The sequence below is a fragment of the Neltuma alba genome, unplaced genomic scaffold, assembly GCF_004799145.2.
Source record: "Neltuma alba isolate B1F8T4 unplaced genomic scaffold, ASM479914v2 tig00010452_pilon, whole genome shotgun sequence".
NCBI lineage: Eukaryota > Viridiplantae > Streptophyta > Magnoliopsida > Fabales > Fabaceae > Neltuma > Neltuma alba.
Window position 1 is genome coordinate 249,130 of NW_021635344.1, and position 15,003 is coordinate 264,132.

The following is a 15,003-nucleotide window of genomic DNA, read 5'->3' on the forward strand; positions in this document are numbered from 1 at the left end:
AGGTTGTAAATATAAATAGCAGTCAGAAAGGTATAAGTGGTTTTTAAAAGTATTTTTTCATAAATCAAAACAAACTCCTCTACATATATATTTCGTATATTATAGAATCATTTTTAGAATTATGGATTTGCTTTAACCCAAACACCCCTTATATATAATATTTCAATCAACTTTGCTTTTCAAATATGTAATTTTTGCACAAAATAACCATATCAGTTGCACATATTAAGGGAGTTCCAAATCAAGGGGCAGCTCATCCGATGCATATTATAAAATAGAGTATTTTATGAAAATCAAAATACATTTATTACAAAAAAAATAATTTAATTAATTTTCTTAATATCGGAAAATTAATTATCTAGCTCTTATATCAATTATAAGGAGTAGTATATGATTAGGCTCCACTCTATTAAATCTAATTGAGAAAATTATTCATAAGTATCGAGGACAAATATATTTATCATTTTTTCAATGACTGAGGAAATAAGAAACAATTCAAAAGCAAAAAAAAAAAAGAAAGGGAAAACCATTTTGTAGGTACCTAAACTTTACTTCAATTTTCAATTTGGTACCTATACTTTTTTTGTTTTTTTAAAAATCCTTTAACTATCTTCCATCATCTCCATTACCCCCCATAATTTACAAAACACACTCAAGGGCTAACAGATAGATAAACAACGTTAAAGGAGAAAAGAAGAGGGGAAAAATTAGAAGACACAAACGCAGATGCACAAACAAAGAAGGAGTATTGTCTCCTTTGTCCTACGCATGATTTAGGTCAATAAAATCTCTGAACAGCATGTGCTATATGATTTACGCATTATACTCAACAATTTGTGATGCCAAATATAACTTTCAGAGTCTTAGTGTCTCGCAAATTGTTATCTAATCAGAAACTATTATACTATTTTTCAATATCCAGAATTTGATTTCAGATAAGAAAAAATAAAGTTGCATTGAGCAATGAAACTTGCAACAACCAAAACTAACTTGGAATAGCACTTTAAAGAGTTCATACACTTCGAATAACATGATTCTTAAAATAAAGGTTAGCAGTTTTGTAAGCATTGAAATCCCCTATTCATACATAAATATATATACATACAGCTAGAATTATAGTTTCAAGCTGACAAACTAAAGCTTAAAAGACAAAAACTTCAAGCAAAATCAACTGATCATGGAATCAAATCACATTGAAGACAAATTACAAATCTCACTTATCCAATCAAAATCACTTTCTTGCCAAAGGGAGAAGCAAATTGCACGATCAATGGGCCTAGTAGAAGGTGAAATCAGAGAATCCATCCTCCCTCTACGGCAAAGATCAAATCTATCAAAGAATATCCCTTTGCAAAAGATTATTGTTAGATATGATTAGTTTTGATGATGTCAAATAATAGAGCAAAAAGTTTGCATAAATTATTTACCTCATATTTTGACTAACTATCATACTTAATATCCTGTGTAGTTTCCTCAAGAAAAGAAAGGAGTTATTATGTTGGACTTTGAGTTGTGAAGAATGATCAAGAGGAAGAAGAAGAAGAGAGATTGAGAAAAGAAGAACTTGCAAGACCAAATGGAAATATCAAGATTCAAGTTCATAGATTTGATGTTAAAGGTTACTATGCTCAATCAGAAGTTTGAATGGCTCAATCGGAAGCTAAAATGCACAAACCGAAAGTTATATAATCATATATTGAGTCACCCTTCATATAAATATGGAAAATAAGCTTCAGAGGTGATTTTTATGGGTATTTATTGATCACTTGATCGATCATCCACTTATCGATCAAGTTATCGATAAAACACATACTCTGTTATGCTCTGTTCTTTGTTCAGCTCTGACATAGGTTCGGTATTTCTCTAATATCTCTTAAACCACAAATCTGTTTGAAGTGAAACTTGATTCATATGAAACTAGACTCAGTACACGGTTCATGGACATCAAAATCAACTTCAAAGAGTTTCATATGAGGGAGATATGTTGTTCGAAACATTGCAGTAAGGATTAACGCCTTGATTCTGACCTTCAGTCACTGTGATGAAGATAACTTTGTAACTAAAATGAATTTTGGGGTTATTCTTGTTGCATTAGAAAGTAGAATCAAAGAGCTTTCTAGGAATAGGTCATTTGCAAAATTTGGAGTTGAATTGGAAGAGTTATGATCACTCAAAGTTGACCTTCGTTCTGCTTGAATCAGAATTCAAATTTATTGAGGCAAAGACCAGAAGTTCTACATTGATTGATTAAGCTCTCAAGAAACATGCTACTCAAACATGTTATTAAGTAAAAGCACTAGAAGAAATAAGGAAATGAAAAGCCATTATCAGATGTTACTTGAGCCTGATCAAGCAACTACATACTCTATCACTTTATCGAGTTCCTGATACTATCTCTTCAATTCTTCTCTTTTATCTTCATATACGTTATTGAGGTTTTATAACTTGTTGGATAAATGGTTTTCGGATAACGTTATGGATAAATATATTTATCAATCACTTGATCGATAAACAAGGTTAACGTTATGGATAAATAGGCATTTATCGATAACATGATCGATAAATAGATTATCGATGAGAAGACAGATAAATGGTAATGCGTTCTACTCATTCTATGTTTTGCTTTAGTCCTCATTTATCGATCACCTTATCAATCAATCATTTATCGATAATATGATCGAACATTGCTTCATAACTCTACGTGCAGGTAATTATTTTAGTAGCTTATCGATTACTTGATCGATCAGCAAATTATCGATCACATGATCAATAATTAGCACATTGCTTATAAACCATGATTCTTCGATCACGGGATCGATAATCTCATTATCGATAATATGATCAATCACCGCACTTCATGTTTACCTTGTTTTCACATAACGTGATCGATAAATCAGTTTTTTGATTTTACAAGAATAAACCTCTTTATCAAAAACATGATCGATCATTCATTAATCAATTACCTATTCGATCAACTTACATAACCTATGTTTTCACTGAATATACTTTTGCTTATTGTTTATCGATAAGGTTATCCATCATCTATTTATCGATAATATGTTTGATCATTATTGCTTTAATATCTGTTTCTATAACACCTTGTTTATCGATAGCATGATCGATCAACAAGTTTTCGATCACTTGTTCGATCATTGTACAAGTTCATTTCATAACAGCATTTCACAATGATTTCGAAATATTTTATCTTTTTATCTTTAATTTTTTCTCAGCCTTCTTTTTACACATAACTTTCTATTAAAAGGATACGAAGGCACACGTAACTTGAAAAAGTTTATTCTTGCATAAATCATTTAAAGCTCACTGCATTCATGTTTCATCAATTATCGATCACATGTTCAATCATCATATGATCCATAATCTATTCGATAATTGCATATATCTGCTATATCTTTTCTTCATATAATTAATCGATAATATGATTGATAAAAGGATTATCAATCAAGGCATCGATTAAGTAGGTTCATCTTACGTTTGGCCAAAAAAAAAAAAGTAGGTTCATCTTACTTTCTGAACATCTGAAGATCTGATGATTGATTCCATGTTTTCCAACTTATTGTTTCAAAGATTATTAGATACTTATCACTTGATCTGAGGAAGATTGTTTCAGGTAAAGAGCCACAACGAATTTATAATGTGAAGAATCGACTTTTGTCAGAAGCTTCCAATGGCTAGTTTCAACGGTCATATTCTTCAAGCCAAACAAGAAGAAAATGCTCAACGGACAAGTACCCAATATCATCTATAAATAGAAGAGCATTCAAAACAAGAGTCTGAGCTTACAACATCAAATGCTAAAATGCCGAATCAATATATTCTCATTTAGAGCTCCGAGAGAAAACTTCCTGTCTTTGTACTTCATAGACTAAAACATATGTATTCGTAAGATAGAGAGGAGAGTTTCCCAAACGTGCTTAAGATTCATCAATCACTTCTTTGAGAGAAGAAATATTCAATCTTCTTTATCATTATCAGATTGTATCCTTACGGTGAGTAAGGGGGAGTATTTACCTTGGTATGAGGTTGCTGTTGAATAGACTGGTTAGTCTAAAAATTGTAAGTGGCGTCACAAGTGCCCGGATCAAACTTGTAGTTGTAGTGATTCTCAAGTACCTGTGTTAAACTTGAGGGAGATAGTCGATTGAAAATCTCAGGAGGAGCCTCAGGACTGGACGTAGGTTAGTGAAGACCGAACCAGGATAAATCACAGTTTGCATCTTCTCTTCCCTTACCTCTTTATATTTCCAGCTAAACCATTTTACTACTGTAATTATGCTTATGTCGATTCATTCTTTTTATACTCAGAATTTCTCATGAATTTCATTACATTACGAAAAGGTTTTTAATTTTAACTAACACCCAATTCACCCCCCTCTTGGGTGTTCAGCCATTCTTACAGTTATGATTCTGTTAAAGCCCTCCGCTCCAAATCACTTTGCAAATCAAACCCCCTGTCGTCGAACACCTCTCTGTCGCTGAAGTTCAGTTTCAATGAAGAAGGTGGATTTTAACCTCCCTCTACTATGGAGATCAAATTCGTCAAAGAAAAGCTATTTGTATAAGGTTTCGATTCCGTCAATGCCTCTCCAAATCACAATGCAAATCGAACCCCTCCATCCATGGAAGATCTCCTCTGTTGCTGAAGTTCAGTACGTTCTGATGAAGAAATTTGATTTGAACAATGTTTTGTAAAGTACAAGGGTTAACAGAGATAACAAAAGATAGTTAAAGAATTTTTAAAAAAGGAAAAAAGGTATAGGTATCAAATTAAAAATTAAAGGAAAGTTTAGGTACCTACAGAATGGTTTTTCCAAAAAAAAAAAAATACAAACAAGAAAACAAAGGGAAAAAGACAGAAAAATATCCATAAATATACAAAATTTTATATAAGTGCTAGTGAAAAGTAGAAGCCCATGTAAGAATAGGGATACTGATTTGGCATTTTCAAATGCTAGCAAAAGACAAACTTGCCCTTGATAAATTGATAAAATGAACAATACAGAATGCAAGTTAGCATAGTCTATTTATATAATGATATTGTCGATCAATACAAAATAGTTCTCAACACACCTAATAAGGGGGGAACATTTAATTTGCCCAAGTTTTTCAATTAGTTTGCCCTGTAATGAATTTCGCTAAGTATATATATATATATATATATATATATTTATATAATTGTTGTCAATCAATTTAGAAGAGTTGTCAACAATCCTAACCAATTGTCTCCTTTATATGTGTTCACTACATATAATGTGGGAAATTCATAACAGAACACTCCAATTGCCATCACATAAATATATTAACAATTTTGTTAGGCATGTTGACAACTTTTTCAGATAGATTAACAACACTCTTATAAGTATTAACAACAACTAACTAGGAAAATTCATTACAACCTTGTTAGGTGGGTTGACAACTCTTCTAACTAGATTAATAACACGTTTATATATTGTTGATAAGTAATTAAGAAAATTCATTACAGGGCAAACCAATTGACAAACTTAGGCAAATCACATGCTTCTAACTGATTAAGACCATTGACAACTCTTTTAAATAGATTGACAACAATGTTATATCTATTGACAGCAAAATTCATTATGGGGCAAACCAATTGGAAAACTTGCAAATAACAAGTTGCCTTCTTGTCCGGTGTGTTGACAACTCTTTCATATTGAGTGACAACACCATTATATATATAGGTGGACTACACTAGCATGCTTTATGCATTGTCTTTCTTTTTATCAATTTATCTAGGGCAAGCTTATTTTAGGCCAACATTTAAAACTACCAAATCATTACCCCCATTTTGATATGGACTTTTGATTTTTACCAACACTGATATGAAATTTTGTATATTTAAAGGTATTTTTTTGTTTTTTTTTCCCTGAAAACAAATGAGCTAACTGGAAGAGGCTCTCAACAAACAAAAATATTTATCATCACTAAAAAAAAAACCTTGAATTCGCTATAAATGGTACTAGCATTGATTTGAATTGTAAAATGATCAAAATGTCCTTACAAGTATTATTACGTATTTTACAAAGGAAAATACATAGATCAAGTTACTTAAAAAATTATGTTATGTTAGGTTTTTTTAATCACGCATGAGTGTGTGTGATAATTTTTTTTCATGTGGATTTATAATTAATGATCCTATTTTGAAAACAAAATAGGTAGATATATATAATCAGAGAACATAACATAATAAATATAAAAAATAAACTGGATGTAAATATCATCTTTTTAAGGAACAAAACTCACTTACTTTATAGATTGTGCTTGCTAATTTAAAATAAGTTTATGGTGTAGATTTGTTTGGGAAGTATTCACTCAGGACCAATGTTACCCCAAAAGTTGTTAGGTTGAACAATGCCCACCCGAAAGTCCCAAAAAGTAGCAATATTGCCCCGCCCCATCAAGAAACACTAACGCTGACCATTAAAATTTTGACATTGATTATTAATATTTTTAATAGTAAAAGACAACATTGCATCATTGTTGACACTTCCTGGCAACTTTGAACCCACAAAAAAAAAAAAGAAAAAACATTAATCCTAAGCAAAAGCTTTCAGAGTAAATTTACGCTTTAATAGTTCCAAATATCAAGTTTTGGGCAAAATTGAAACACACCGTTCTTGAAAAAAATGTACTTGCATAATTTACAAGAACACTTGCGCTCGTGACTGCTTTTTTGCTTCCTCAGTTGTAGTTCTCAAGTTCCTAAATGGGCAGAACACACACACACACACATATAGATGTACTTACCATGGCCAAGGCTAACTATTTGAAGCGCAGATTTATCAGTAGACCTCAAGATCTAAACGTGAAAAAATGAAATGCATGTAAACATATAACGTCTATAAATGAGAGTTATCAGCAGATTAAAAGGATAATAAAGATGAGAGTTTGGATTAACTTTTTGAAAATGATTTTATATTATACATGTTAGAAAAATTTTATGTTAATTTATGTAAAATAACTTTTTTAAGTGATTTTTGAGTTTTTCAAACTTTAAGGTCTCGTTGAAGCCAACGAAAACTCTAAAGAGCTTGTTTATCACGCGTTATGTCACCAAAACGTGTGATGAAAAAAGCAATCGTGCGATGGGGATGTAATTGAAGCATTTGTATTGGCGGCGGCGGGCTTAAGGTTTGGGTGAAAAGTCACGATAAGTTATACGCAGAAATTTAATGCCAATGGCTTTTGAAACATGAAATAAGAAGTTAAAAAAAAAAGTTGGGTCTCACCTTTAAGAAATATTTCATAAATCATACTGTATCATTTAGTTATATTCAAATTTATACTCCCTCTTGTTCAAAATATAAACATCAAATCTTTGAAGAGGCTTGCTTTTTTTTTTTTTGTTTCTTTATACGCTACAAATTGGATTTGTCTTACCATTTAATGTATTTTTTCATTTTACCCAAGTAATTATATCTCTCATATCTTTTTCCACTGACTTTCTCTCCCACTTACTCTCTCAATAAAAAATAGTGTCTTAGAACAATAACTTACACTTTTTACATATTTATTATTACATTTAACTTGTTTTAACTAACTTTTTGAATTGCATGACTTAGTTAGTATTATGTAAATATATAACCTTTTCATTTTTTATGATTATTATTTTTTTTCATATTCCTCTTAAAGTTTTCATATTATGTCCATACTAAAATTCATGCCTTTCTCAGTCATTTTACAATTAAAGTTGATTTTTCAATAATAATCCAAACAACTCTATTTTTATAAACTTGCTTATTTATAAAAGTCAATCTAATTATAAATTACATTACTCAATCTAATTTTTATCTAATCTTAAGTATCCAAAAGTTCGATTGAAAATAAGTCACTCTAACGCGAATCCAAACAGGCCATAAGAAGATTCTAATTTTGGATTCTTGATAAACTGCATCCCTAATATGACAAAATACTGTATCTTTTCAAATGGTTTGATATTAACACTTTCATGTTATAAAACACAAAAGAGGATATTTTTAATATTATTTCAAAACCGAACCTAACAGTCCTTAAAGTCTTACTTCCTCCCTCTAGTTCTTATTGTTCGAGCCGTTTTAGAAGAATTGTCCTTTTTATATAAGACCCTTTGGTAGTTTGAGTATTAAACATTTTCTTGTGTATGCCCATATTTAATAAGAATAGTAAGAAAGTATAAATTAATATGATTTTAAAATTCAGTGTAATTAATCAGGTTAATATTGAAAATCACTTCAATTTTATAACAGATTTAATGCTTTTAATTGTGTTTATTTGTACCCATGAATTAGTTAGTGGATTTTTATAATAAGGTCCAGAGGGAGTACTTTTTTTGGCCTCCTTTTTCAGTTTAGTTTTTTTTTTTTTGGTGGCTAAAGCCTCAGACCCATATCCTAATAGGCTTTTGTTTGATTGGTAGACAGTTGTTGACATCACACTACGCCTGTGTAAAGGAAGCAGATATTGCCATTGAAATTTATCTCCGACAAGCCCGTCCAAGAAGAAGAAGAGAAAATGGAGGAAGCCGCACAAGAGAGTGGACATTCGATGATCAGTCCCACCATCTCTCAGTTCAATGGAGCGGATGACGCCGAAATGGATAAAGTCATTGATCACTATGTCGGCCGTATGTCTCACACAAGAGATCATTTCTTAGGTAATTTGTTTTTTCGCTTTAATTTAAATATTCTTAATTTGGTTTAATCTTTGCATGATCAAGTCATTTAAAATTCATATGGTATATATTATCTGCGGAAAAATATATAAACATCCCATAAAACTATAATTAAGCTTTGTCCATGTTTCATGGCCGGTCTCACGCCCCGATTAAAACCCTATCAAATCTCTCTAATGAGCATGTATCTAAGTCAAAATTATTCAAAGAAGAAGAAAATATCAACCATTGCTAGTTTGAGTTTCCAAGTCTAGTTTTAATTGTATGTACGCAGGTTATCCAACGAATCTAGACTTCAACTACGATGCACTGGGGAAGTTACTACGCTTCCACTTGAACAACGCTGGTGATCCATTTATAGGCAGCGGTTATTCACTTAACTCAAACCCATTTGAGCTGTGCGTACTTCATTGGTTTGCCGAACTATGGAAAATAGAGAAGAATGAGTACTGGGGATATATTACGACTGGTGGAACTGAAGGAAATGTCCAAGGGATCTTAGTTGGATAACCTACTAGATTTTTGAGAAGTAAAGTAGCAATTCTAAGGGGGAAAAAAGAAAATAAAATACCCCAAAAATTGCTAGATAACAAATCAGTGTGGGTGAATTTTAAAATTCTAAATCAAACCTCTTATACTATTCTAAAATTTTTAAATCTCGCAAAATGATGCAAATGCCTTTCACTTTTTTTTTAAAATATTATCACCTCAACACCCTTAGTAGGTTTCCAGCTACCGAAGCCCTGTAACATGTCACCAAAACTTCATGATCGGTCATCAGAGCTCTAGTTATTATTCTTTCTTTTGTATTAAATACTCTTTTAAAGCCATTGACTACATTTATTTCTAAAACTGTAGTGGCTACTCGTGCATAGCTATTGATTACTTTAGCATCGCGATTGACTATTTTCATTTTTAAAAATTTGGCAACTACTCTTACTTAGCTGTTGGCTACTATAGTTTTACTATTGACTACTTTTGTTTCAAAAATTAAAAAAAAAAGCATCAAGTATTGTTGGACATCTTTTGACTATTTTTGTTTAGTTATTTACTACTCTTGTGTAGTTAATAGCTACGTAAAAGTAATCATCAGAACTTTAAAAACAAAAGATAATAAAACTAAAGTAATCGATATATAACTATACAAAAGTAGTCGTTGAGAGTAAAGGCAATGTTGTCATTTTACAATATTTTAAAATTCTAAAATAATACAAGGAGTCTGATTTGGGTTTTTGAAATTCATCCATCTAATTTGTTCTTTTCCATTTTGAGGGTATTTTATTGTTTTTTTTTTTCAATTCTAATCATAAGCTTGTTAAAAATTTATTTTGCCTCAATTCTATAAATTCAAGTGATAAAATATTGAGACAAATAAGACACCCAAGTGTAGTTTGTGGGGGGTCTGTAAAGATCGATTTGTTCATTTACCAGTGAAACAGGACGGAACTACATCCCGAAGGAATTATCTGCACATCATGGGACTCGCATTATTCAGTGATGAAAGTAGCAAGACTTCTTAGAGTCAATTGTGTGGCAATGAGAACTCTAATCTCAGGTGAGATTGACTATAATGAACTAAAGAAGTCACTTCTTGCAAACAAGGACAAGCCAGCCATAATCAACCTGAATATAGCCATATAGGTCTTTTTTCGTACTCTCTTTCTACATACATATACATGTATATATATGTATAACAGTATATAATGGGAGTTGTCTTGCTGTAGGGACTACCTTAAAGGGAGCCATTGATGACCTGGATCTTGTACTAAAGTCGCTTGAGGAATGTGGTTTCAGTGAAGATCGATTCTACATTCATTGTGATGCCGCACTATTTGGAATGATGATACCTTTTGATGTCCAGGTGAGTATAACATGATGAAACAAATTGTGATCCTAGCTAATATCATAATGCATCACATGTTGAATTCACAGGCACCGGATATTTCTTTCAAGAAACCTATTGGAAGCATAACTATTTCTGGCTACAAATTTCTGGGCTGTCCATTGCCTTGTGGCATTTTTATAACTCGTTTAAAAGACATTGATTTTCTCTCAAGGGAACAAGTAGAAATCATTGCTTCAAAAGACAATACCATCTCAGGAAGTCGAGGAGGCCATGCTGCCATCTTCATTTGGTACGCTCTGAACAAGAAAGGCTTCAATGGCCTTCAACAAGAAGTTCAAGAATGCATCGAGAAAGCGATCTACCTTCGAGATTCCTTGAGAGACCGCGGCATCGGAGCATTGCTTAACAAGTTCACCAACACTGGTGTTCGAGAGGCCTCAAGATGATGCGTTTGCTTGCAAGTGGAGCTTGGCTAGCAAAGGGAGAATATCACATGTGGTTGTGATGCAACATGTGTCGCTGGAAATGTTGGATTCATTTGTGAGTGGGTTTATGAAGAATCGGTCTGCTTGGTACCAAGATAATAATAAGCAAATGGAGACTCCTTGTGTTGCTGAGGATATTGGTGCTGAGAATTGTGCTTGTGCTGTCCACAAGATGTTGAGTTCATGATACTGCAATGGCGACATCGAAAGCTAGTCCTATTTTTTAATTTCAAATGATTGTGCGTAGGGTTATTTGTATAACCCCTGAGGTCCTCTAACTTGTTAGATCTTTGAATTATTTGAATGAAGAGTATATTTTATTTCTCTATCTCTCTCTAATTCTTTCCCCTTCGCTCTCTCTTCATTTTGGTTTGTTTTCCTCCCATTTTTTCTTGTTTTCTTGTCTTTTGTTACGCCTCCTTTCTTTCTTCGTTTTTGCACGGGTGGTAAATAGTATAAAGTTATCGTTCCCCAAGAAACTATTGCCAAAAAAATTAAAAACCACAATTAGTGTTAGTGTTCTTGATTATGTTAAGTGATAAGCAAATACTTTATGATTAAATATATTACATTTTAGAATATATTTTGTTAAATTTATGAATATCTTATGCTTATTTATAATTAAATATATTACATTTTAGAATATGTTTTTTTTAAATTTATGAATATCTTATGCTTATTTAATTAACTTTGATATATTTTCCCTCTCTTTAGTTAATTATAAGATAAAAAGGAATCTTTTTATAAAATCTACTCAAATCCTTTTTATTTTGCAAGAGATATTGTGAAGTATAGGAAGAGAGAAAATTAGAAAAGGAACATATATATTTATATAAAGAGAAGACGGTGCCGTGCCCACTGAAGGAGGAGGAAGCAAATTAAATAAAAAAGTAACATATCTACATTATATCGTATCGGATAAGAGGAGGATAATCATAAATGGGATTTCGATTATATAGTCAGAGGGCAGAAGCACAGCCCAAGCACAATGGGATTAAAAGAGATCGTGAAAGATAGATGGAGAAGATGAAGAAACATGCCATTGAAAGAGAGAAGAGATATATCCGTAGTAGGATTTGAATTTATGATGTTGTAGATTATGAGTGAACTATATATCAATTGTATCAACTCTTGTTAATGTGGGGGTAGATTGGTGTATTCTCCTAATAGAGGTAATTCTATTCAAAACACTATTAAATACTAAATGTGGACATATTTCTCAGTAATGATCCAATTTGTTACCTTATAAGGAACTAACTCCTTTCACTAAATTCAACTCTTATTGGTAACTCTTTTTGGTGTTTGAAGCATTTTTACATAGTACTGGATGTTATGAGCCCAATTTATCAATGGGACAATCATTTCTGAGGAAGAAGCCCAATTTGAAGAAATAACAAAGGTAATATGGGCCAGCATATTGAAGAGCCAAGGGGCCCAATTGTAGAAACAAAAGCAAAGTTGGAGTATCTTTATTAGGATTTTAGTTATAATTTACATTAGGTTTATATTTATAAGATTATTTCCTATTTAGTGATTATGTTCTTTTCTTCAGACTTCATATCAATTCTACCAAATTATAATCCCCAAGTTGTTATAAATATATTTAGCCCCAATTCGATAAATTCAAGTGATAAAAATATTTTTCCAAAACAGGAGGGAGCTATATTCCGATGGAATTATTTACACATCAAGGGGCTCGCATTATTCAGTGTTGAAAGCAGCAAGACTTGGAGTCAAATGTGCGATAGTTGGAAACTCTAATCTCAGGCGACATTGACTATAATGAACTAAAGAAGTCACTTCTTGCAAACAAGGGCAAACCAGCCATAATCAACCTAAACATAGGTCTTTTTCCTACTTTCTCTCTCTCTCATTCTCTCTCTCTCTCTATATTTATATATATATATAATGGGTGTTGTCTTCTTGTAGGGACTACCGTAAAGGGAGCCATTGATGACCTGAATCTTGTACTACAGTCACTTGAGGATTGTGGTTTCACACAAGATCGATTCTACATTCATTGTGATACCGCACTGTTTGGAATGATAGTACCTTAGCTTGAGTACAAGTACACACGAAATGAAATACAAATATCCAACTAACATTATAACGCAAAATTTAAAGTAATTAACGTAGCAAGGAAGAATAGAGAAATAATAGACCAAATAATCTGATTGCACATTTAGTAATTTGTATTGGAGATTAACATTATTGTGTTTCAATGCACACGCTTCTCATAGCTCTTATGATAACCAACTTAATATATACTACGTCCGATGCTTAATATAAGAGCTTAACTTGTTTAATTTTTATTTTGATCTTAAATATAAGATTTTAATCCACTTTGTCTTTCATATTTATCCATTTTTCTTCAAGTTTTATACTTGATTAGCAAGGATATTTTAGGAAAGATAACACTTGTTTATTACAAATAACTAATTTAACTAGTTTTTTTAATTTATTCAAATTACTTAACTAACTCTTATACTAAGGAGTGGAGGTGGTAGTACATCACATACTGAATGTACAGCCACCAAATATTTCATTCAAGAAACCCATTGGAAGCGTTACTATTTCTGGCCACAAGTTTCTAGGCTGTCCAATGCCTTGTCGCATTCTTATAACTCGTTTAAACTAGATTGATTTTCTCTCAAGGGAACAAGTAGAATAAATCGCTTCCAAAGACGACACCATCTCAGGAAGTCGAGGAGGCCATGCCGCCATCTTCATTTGGTATGCTCACAACAAGAAAGGCTTCAATGACCTCCAACAAGAAGTTCAAGAATGTATCAAGAAAACGATCTACCGTCGAGATTGCTTGAGAAACCAGGGGATCGGAGCCTTGTTAAACAAGTTTAGCAACACTGTGGTGTTCAAGAGGTCTCAAGATGATGTGTTTGCTAGTCAGTGGAGCTTGGCTAGCCAAGGAAATACATCACGTGTGGTCGTGATGCAACATGTGTCGCTGGAAATGTTGGATTCAATTGTGAGTTGAGTTTGTGAAGAATGGGTTTGGTACCAAGATAATAATAAGCAAAGGGAGCCTCCCTGCATTTCTGAGAAAATTGGTGCTGAGAATTGTGCTTGTGCTTCTCATAAGATGTTGCTTTCTTCATAATACGAAGGCAACATAGAAACCCAGATTTTTTACGTCTGTTAATGAGGTGACTGATGTAATGTTCTTGTAATAGCCCCGGAAAAAAAGTAATAAACATAAAAAAAAATGGAAGTAAGTATAATAATATAATGTTATTAATAATTTAATATTTTACTTATTGATTGCAATTTGTCAAAGAGAAACTTATGGTTTGGTGGTATTATTAGAGGCTATGGAGGGTGCTAGCGGTTCCAAGCACAAATCCATCCTGTTTTAAAATCTAAGTTTTATTTTGCTTTTTCCGCATTGAAAATTACCTTAATGCCCTTCTGAAAAAAAAACTCCTATTAGATTTTTTATTCTATTCCAATGTTGTTTACGGGTGGAGGAGTGACAAATCTATGTTTTACATGTATTTTTATATCTTTTTAGTGGGTTTTTCTCATTATTATTGGTCCTGAATTGTATTATTTGAGTATAATTCATATTAGAGTGCTTTAACTTGAATTAGTGTACAATAGAGGCAAATTTGTCATAATTATGATTGATTGATCTTTAAGGACAATTAATGCTACCTTATTTTCAATTTTGGATTATAGGTTTTGAAGATTTAAATACAAAATAATAATAATAAAAAAAAAGAGAAAAAGAAAGAAAAAATAATTAAAAAAGGGTGGAGCAAAACGTTGCGTTTTGCCCCCTGACCTAAACCTAATTCAGATTCATCATCATCTTCAGGGAAGAACGAGAGGACGACAACCCGAATCGTACACTGTACTGTAAGTCTAAATCATTGTGCTAGAGGATTGTCATTTCATTTGTTATCACTTGTTCATTCTCTTTATTTATTTCATCCATATCCATTTTATAAACCAAAAATCCAAAAATT

At 32.1% G+C, this 15,003-nt stretch overlaps 2 pseudogenes; both read left to right on the forward strand.

Moving 5' to 3' along the window:
• The first annotated feature begins 8,526 nt into the window (after positions 1–8,526).
• LOC114756670 (serine decarboxylase-like) lies at positions 8,527–11,204 on the forward strand (annotated as a pseudogene).
• A 1,217-nt stretch (positions 11,205–12,421) lies between these two features.
• Positions 12,422–14,135, forward strand: LOC114756671 (serine decarboxylase-like; annotated as a pseudogene).
• The last annotated feature ends 868 nt before the right edge of the window (positions 14,136–15,003 follow it).